Raw genomic sequence first — 7,774 nt, 5'->3', positions numbered from 1 at the left:
CATTCTATATTCATGAAGAGGCAAAGTTAGTTCTCTTTGCTGATGATACAAGTATAGTAATCACACCTGACAAACAAGAATTAACTGATGAAATTGTCAATACTGTCTTTCAGAAAATTTCTAAGTGGTTCCTTGTAAACGGACTCTCACTGAATTTTGATAAGACACAGTACATACAGTTCCGTACAGTGAATGGTATGACGCCATTAATAAATATAGACCTTAATCAGAAGCATATAGCTAAGGTAGAATATTCCAAATTTTTAGGTGTGTCCATTGATGAGAGATTAAATTGGAAGAAACACATTGATGATCTGCTGAAACGTTTGAGTTCAGCTACTTATGCAATAAGGGTCATTGCAAAGTTTGGTGATAAACATCTTAGTAAATTAGCTTACTACGCCTATTTTCACTCATTGCTTTCATATGGCATCATATTTTGGGGCAATTCATCACTGAGGAATAAAGTATTTATTGCACAAAAGCGTATAATCAGAATAATAGCTGGAGTCCACCCAAGATCATCCTGCAGACATTTATTTAAGGATCTAGGGATATTCACAGTAGCTTCTCAGTATATATACTCTCTTATGAAATTTGTTATTAACAACCAAACTTAATTCAAAAGTAATAGCAGTGTGCATAACTACAATACTAGGAGAAAGGATGATCTTCACTATTCAAGATTAAATCTAACTTTGGCACAGAAAGGGGTGAATTATACTGGCACTAAAGTCTTTGGTCACTTACCAAATAGTATCAAAAGTCTGACAGATAACCAACAAGTATTTAAGAAGAAATTAAAAGAATTTCTGAATGACAACTCCTTCTACTCCATAGAGGAATTTTTAGATATAAATTAAGAAAAAAAGAAAAAAATATTAAAAAAAATAAAAAAATAAAAATAAAAAATAAAGAAAACCAAAAACACAAAAAATAAAGTTGTTATATTAACTTAAGTATGTTGTTAAATTAACCTAATTATGTCATGTATTGGAAAATTCGACTCGTTCCACATCATTGCGAAGTATCGTATTCATGATCCATGGAACTAGTATTAATCTAATCTAATCTATAAAACATATTTTAACGTGAACGAGCCGTCTGAAGATGAAAGTGGCTGCTTTCTGTGTAAGAGTCAATCTCTATCCAGGCTCCTCGCCGAAGACTTTTGTAAATGTAATTCCAAATGAACGCTGTTTCATGAAGTTTAGCCAGCACATCCTCTGCCACCCGACTGGCTTCTCGTTGGCATCTTTATTCTTGATAGCCATGTGGCGATTTAGATGACATTTCCAGTCAGTAATCTTCTCATGGATTATTTAGTGAGCAATATAAGGTTTGTTACAATTTTTGCTTCCATTTCTGGCAACAGTCTTCCAGTCGAACGGTTAACTTTTACGACTCGTTTTTGTTCTGATTACCGATGCGTTGAGTCGCAATCCATTCCACTAAGACCAGAAACCATGAATGTTAAATCAGTGGTTTCTGGGTTGTGTATTTCCTATACAGCTGTCAAGCACATTGCAATAACAAATTTGCTTATATGCTATCCTCTTTACTAAAGCAGTAAATGTGGTTTACCGCTGTAGGGGGACATTTGACATATTCTAACAAACAGATTCCATACCACGGCATCCGCATTTTCCCTTCATCCTTGAGCACATAAAACAGAGTTCATGTTTTGATTTTACGCCACACACTGTAAAATTAAAAGGTTTCAATCGCTGCTTGTAAAACAAGGCATTGTTTGTGGGATCAGTTGGTACTAACAAAACTTGCTGTAGACCGAAGTTACAAAAAGTAAAAGCCTCATCTGAGTTATGTGCTTGCTCCTTTTCTTGTTTCTTCTCTTCCAGACCCCTGTCTTCAGTTGAAAGGTGATAATTATAATTAGTTGTAAGGTAATCTTTACTGATCCAACCGAGCGACTTGGCGCAACAGTTAGCACACTGGACTCGCATTCGGGAGGACGACCGTTCAAGTCCGCTTTCAGCCATCCTGATTTAAATTTTCCGTGATTTCTCTAGCTCGCTCCAGTAAAATTTCGGGACTGTTCGTTTGAAATGGTGCGGCCACTTACCTTTCTCACCCTTAAAACATTCCCAGCTTGCGCTCCGTCTCTACTGACCTCGACGTCGACGGGGCGTTATATGCTGATCTTCCTTCCTGTATTGACTTCAGAGGTACAGAAGGCCGTGCATAGATGGCACTGGTATTTTTTGGATGATGGAAGCCGTGATTGTACTTCTCTAAAAATATCTTCCAGTAAATATGGGCTTTAGCTGCTTCAGGACCATTTTCTGTGTGCACATATTTGTACAGTGAGTACATGAGTGTGATAGTATGTGACGAACTTGGGAATTTTCTTTTTGTCCCACAGCGATAACGGATTCTGCAACTGCAAAATGTTCTGTGTGACTCCTCACACTATCCATAAGTTCTGGCGAAGTGATTTCCATTACGTGGGAGCCCCTTTTGTCGTCTTCAGTTTTGTTTCAGGATGTTCATTTTTTTATCGCTGTATCCACAACACATTTATGGATACCTAGTGTATTCAAAAACATGATCTTACATACTAGTTTCGTCACTCGTGGCAAGTGGCGGATAATAGTAAAGTTTAGTTTTGGGTACCCTCGTGTACTAGTCGCTTTAAGGCTCTCGTGTGTATTACTGTGAATAAAGCCTGATTTTTTTCCAGCATCTCTAATTTATATTATCGTTCAAAAAGGATTAAGCATTTTTGCATGTATAAACTTTTTAGAACACTTTCTTCTGCAGTTGTCTCGAGACGGAGCTTACTCCTGGAACATGCACTTTCCTGGCAGAGATGTAGAATTGTCTGTGCTGTCATCTTATTTAGGAAACATTTCTAGCCTCTGTTCTGGATGCTTAATATTCTTCTAGCGTTGCCTGTTCTTGAAGATGGTTGTGTACATAGTTCCGTGTAGTCAGCGCGTACACAACTTTCCCACTAGAGTGTGCCCCGCTAAGCACAACAGCGCAGGCGCAGCGCTCGTCCGTCTCCGCACTACGAGATGGCGCTGCCATAGAGACGGACCAAATTATGCTTCCGCCGATCCGCATATTAATATGTAACGCAGCTAATGAGATTGCTGCTAATGCAGAACCTTTTCTCCTCGCGGATCACACTCGCGCAGTGATACATGAATGCGCGAGGTATTATAACGAGTGTACAGACCTCCGATTAGTCAGTCTGCATTTGTCTGCAACAGTCTTTAGGAGTTCTACATTTGTCTGTACCAGTCTATAGTCAAGTTTGTCTGCGCCTAATAAGATTACCATTCCTGTACATAGCCATGAAGATAAATTTATCGACACTTTTGTCAAGTATCAGAGATATATGTGATAATAAGATTAACGTACCAATACCAAAGGAACTGAAGATTGTCAATTGTAAATAGCATCCAGAACCAAGTTAAGTAATTTTTATGCTTGTTATTATTTTAATAAATGTGTGTGAAAATTAATCAAGTTCTGTTTAAAGTTGGTCACCGTCAATCTGCTACTCTAAGCGTGCAAGTGGCATTTCTATCGTCTGACCTAACGGCAGAAGATAAACACGCCACGATAAGACAACGACACATATTGCTGACACTCGCCTACTTCGTTAGAGCGACAAGTCAAATAAGCTGATGGTGTGTGTACTGAAGGTCTTACAGTATGCTCACCACAAAGATGTTTCTTACAAGTCTTCTGACTTCTATTCCTTAAAGGACTGAACATCAGCAACAATATCTTCAGCTGCCATTTCCGGTGGCTCTTGTTCTGTTTCGTTGGCAACAGCTGCCTTTAAATGCTTCAAATTTTAACACTCGCTCTAGTTTGTGACTCTTCATGTCATTCGTCATCAGACAATGGTCATTGTTTCTAAATAGAAGGGGAGATTTCAGGTGGCGTATGTGAATTTAGATTGTCGTCACTGGCAAGCAAGGTAGAAGTCAAAGCAGCTGACTCAGCTGCTTTTTCCCTCAGCAAACGCAATGAACCATTTGAGCCACAGAAGAATAGAAACACGTTTTAGTGTATTGTCAATTTTGTATCTATACTTTCCTTACTGTTCTGCTTAACAGTTATCACAAGAAATCAAATTGGTAATTTTTTAATCTTTCAGTTAGAGTCTATAGAAAGTAAAGAAAAGAGTAGAAAAACATCCTAATACGTTTTAAAAAGTGAGGGACTTTAGAATAATATTGCAACACATTACAACAAGAAACTCTAAATCCCACAGAATGACTCCCAACATTTTGTTTTTCGCTCTGGAACTCATAACAAACAAATTAACAAAGCCAGGGAGCTCTAAAATCAAATAAACACACATGATTTCTTCACCACTTACAGCAGAAACTGGACACACGCGTGAAGAACGGGGGAAAACTATGCTCAACAAACGTTATTGACAATGTAGACGGTTTTAATTCAACATTGCACACTAATTAAGCACTAGAAGTAGGTAAGTCAGGATATTTCTTCTAGTATTACACTTATCTCACCGTTGGTAGTTCATATAACAGCATGGCTGAGCCACTCAGTTTATCTATCTGTAGCACAGAAATACTTGCTGCTTTAATACTGACCTATTTGTTGAAATACATATTGTGCCGCAACAGCAAATCCAGTTGTAGCATTTAACAGAGCACATAAAGTAGGAAGAGTGATGTAGATAACCCAAAAGAGCAAAAAATCAAATACTTAGTTGTTGTGCTAAGGTGCCTATATATCAACATCGAGACACATCTAAATCAAAGAACATTGCTTTTTAAATACCGTCACAGATGCGCAGAATTACAACACTCATTGATTCTTTGTCAAGCTTTCATCGCCCTCAGCCAGACGGCACTCCCATCGTCTGTCTTGAGCTTCCCTTTCTCAAGAGCACACAACAAACTTTTTCGTGACTGAAAAACAAAAATTAAAAAATAATTTTTATTCCCTTCACTTCTGAGGAGGCATCTGCATTTCTTCTTGTTATAAAATTTAAATTAAAAATTTTAAAAGAAGCGACAAGAAAACTCCAAAAAGTACTCGTAAAAAAATCTGTTGTCCTTTTAAGTTTAGTATAAGTAGTAATATTTTGATCCAAGCGTCGTATCGTCGGGGAATCCCTACGTAGATAAAAAATTAGATACAAGCAGCCATCGTTGCAAGAACAGCATACTTTTATTACAGCTGGGTACAAGCCTCTTCTTTTTGGCTTCGTCTCTTCCAGTCCTTCGCGTCCCGCATCCACACCTCAGAATAGACAGTGAAGTTATAATTACTTATTATATAAAATACGAAAAGCAAGCCGTCTTTAATTATCCTAGCATTGTTAAAGAATACAATTATTTTATATCGTATTTTCACATAGTTACATATGAACTTAGTTTCATGCATTAATACACTCCTGGAAATGGAAAAAAGAACACATTGACACCGGTGTGTCAGACCCACCATACTTGCTCCGGACACTGCGAGAGGGCTGTACAAGCAATGATCACACGCACGGCACAGCGGACACACCAGGAACCGCGGTGTTGGCCGTCGAATGGCGCTAGCTGCGCAGCATTTGTGCACCGCCGCCGTCAGTGTCAGCCAGTTTGCCGTGGCATACGGAGCTCCATCGCAGTCTTTAACACTGGTAGCATGCCGCGACAGCGTGGACGTGAACCGTATGTGCAGTTGACGGACTTTGAGCGAGGGCGTATAGTGGGCACGCGGGAGGCCGGGTGGACGTACCGCCGAATTGCTCAACACGTGGGGCGTGAGGTCTCCACAGTACATCGATGTTGTCGCCAGTGGTCGGCGGAAGGTGCACGTGCCCGTCGACCTGGGACCGGACCGCAGCGACGCACGGATGCACGCCAAGACCGTAGGATCCTACGCAGTGCCGTAGGGGACCGCACCGCCACTTCCCAGCAAATTAGGGACACTGTTGTTCCTGGGGTATCGGCGAGGACCATTCGCAACCGTCTCCATGAAGCTGGGCTACGGTCCCGCACACCGTTAGGCTGTCTTCCGCTCACGCCCCAACATCGTGCAGCCCGCCTCCAGTGGTGTCGCGACAGGCGTGAATGGAGGGACGAATGGAGACGTGTCGTCTTCAGCGATGAGAGTCGCTTCTGCCTTGGTGCCAATGATGGTCGTATGCGTGTTTGGCGCCGTGCAGGTGAGCGCCACAATCGGGACTGCATACGACCGAGGCACACAGGGCCAACACCCGGCATCATGGTGTGGGGAGCGATCTCCTACACTGGCCGTACACCACTGGTGATCGTCGAGGGGACACTGAATAGTGCACGGTACATCCAAACCGTCATCGAACCCATCGTTCTACCATTCCTAGACCGGCAAGGGAACTTGCTGTTCCAACAGGACAATGCACGTCCGCATGTATCCCGTGCCACCCAACGTGCTCTAGAAGGTGTAAGTCAACTACCCTGGCCAGCAAGATCTCCGGATCTGTCCCGCATTGAGCATGTTTGGGACTGGATGGAGCGTCGTCTCACGCGGTCTGCACGTCCAGCACGAACGCTGGTCCAACTGAGGCGCCAGGTGGAAATGGCATGGCAAGCCGTTCCACAGGACTACATCCAGCATCTCTACGATCGTCTCCATGGGAGAATAGCAGCCTGCATTGCTGCGAAAGGTGGATATACACTGTACTAGTGCCGACATTGTGCATGCTCTGTTGCCTGTGTCTATGTGCCTGTGGTTCTGTCAGTGTGATCATGTGATGTATCTGACCCCAGGAATGTGTCAATAAAGTTTCCCCTTCCTGGGACAATGAATTCACGGTGTTCTTATTTCAATTTCCAGGAGTGTATATCGTACGACGCCTGTGTTCTGTAGTGGTCTGATGACAGCGTATCAACATACACGCTTCATCAAACACCGAGAACGACAACGCGAACGGGCAGCCGCGTGAGGGTAGACGGTCGTTCACGGTATTGTCTGTATTGCCAGTTTTTCAGAGTAAATTAACTAAGATCTAGACTCTACGATTACATACTGTCGCAGACGAAGATAAGGAATTGAATGTTAGCGCGGTGCAGTAATTTAAGACCCATCCTGTGCGTAAATTTTAATTTCTATCTTTAGTTGTAGCACTCTGTAGATGCCGGCCGAAGTGGCCTTGCGGTTAAAGGCGCTGCAGTCTGGAACCGCAAGACCGCTACGGTCGCAGGTTCGAATCCTGCCTAGGGCATGGATGTTTGTGATGTCCTTAGGTTAGTTAGGTTAGGTTAGTTTAACTAGTTCTAAGTTCTAGGGGACTAATGATCTCAGCAGTTGAGTCCCATAGTGCTCAGAGCCATTTGAACCATTTTTGAACTCTGTAGATGTGTCTGGAAGGTTCTGTACGTGTTCATGTACTGTGTAATCTCCCAGCCTGTAGCCTTCCGTTCCGTGCTCTTGTGTACGTGCATGGCTTCAGTTCTCGTTGAATCTTCGTTGAGTTAAAACTAGTGTCCGTTGTTCACTCAGCTAAGGACACCCGACTCTCGCCAGCTGTGTGACATTATTCTGAAGTAGGCGCCAGGTATTTAAGCTTATGATGGCGCGCATCGTTGGCGACACAGTGGCTCCCATCATACTACACAATGATTTTAAACGATGTGAACAAATTATTAAAGTTAAGATGTTTTAGTTACTCACGTTATATTGGGACCAAAGTAAATGATAAGGTGACGAGGCGATAAGGTGACGAGAAGCCCGAGTTCGAGCCACATCTAGTTCCTGCTGACTGAAGAAAACAAGGTAACCGAAATGGCGC

The sequence above is a fragment of the Schistocerca nitens genome, chromosome 7, assembly GCF_023898315.1.
Source record: "Schistocerca nitens isolate TAMUIC-IGC-003100 chromosome 7, iqSchNite1.1, whole genome shotgun sequence".
Lineage (NCBI taxonomy): Eukaryota > Metazoa > Arthropoda > Insecta > Orthoptera > Acrididae > Schistocerca > Schistocerca nitens.
Note: the sequence above shows the minus strand (reverse complement) of the source record.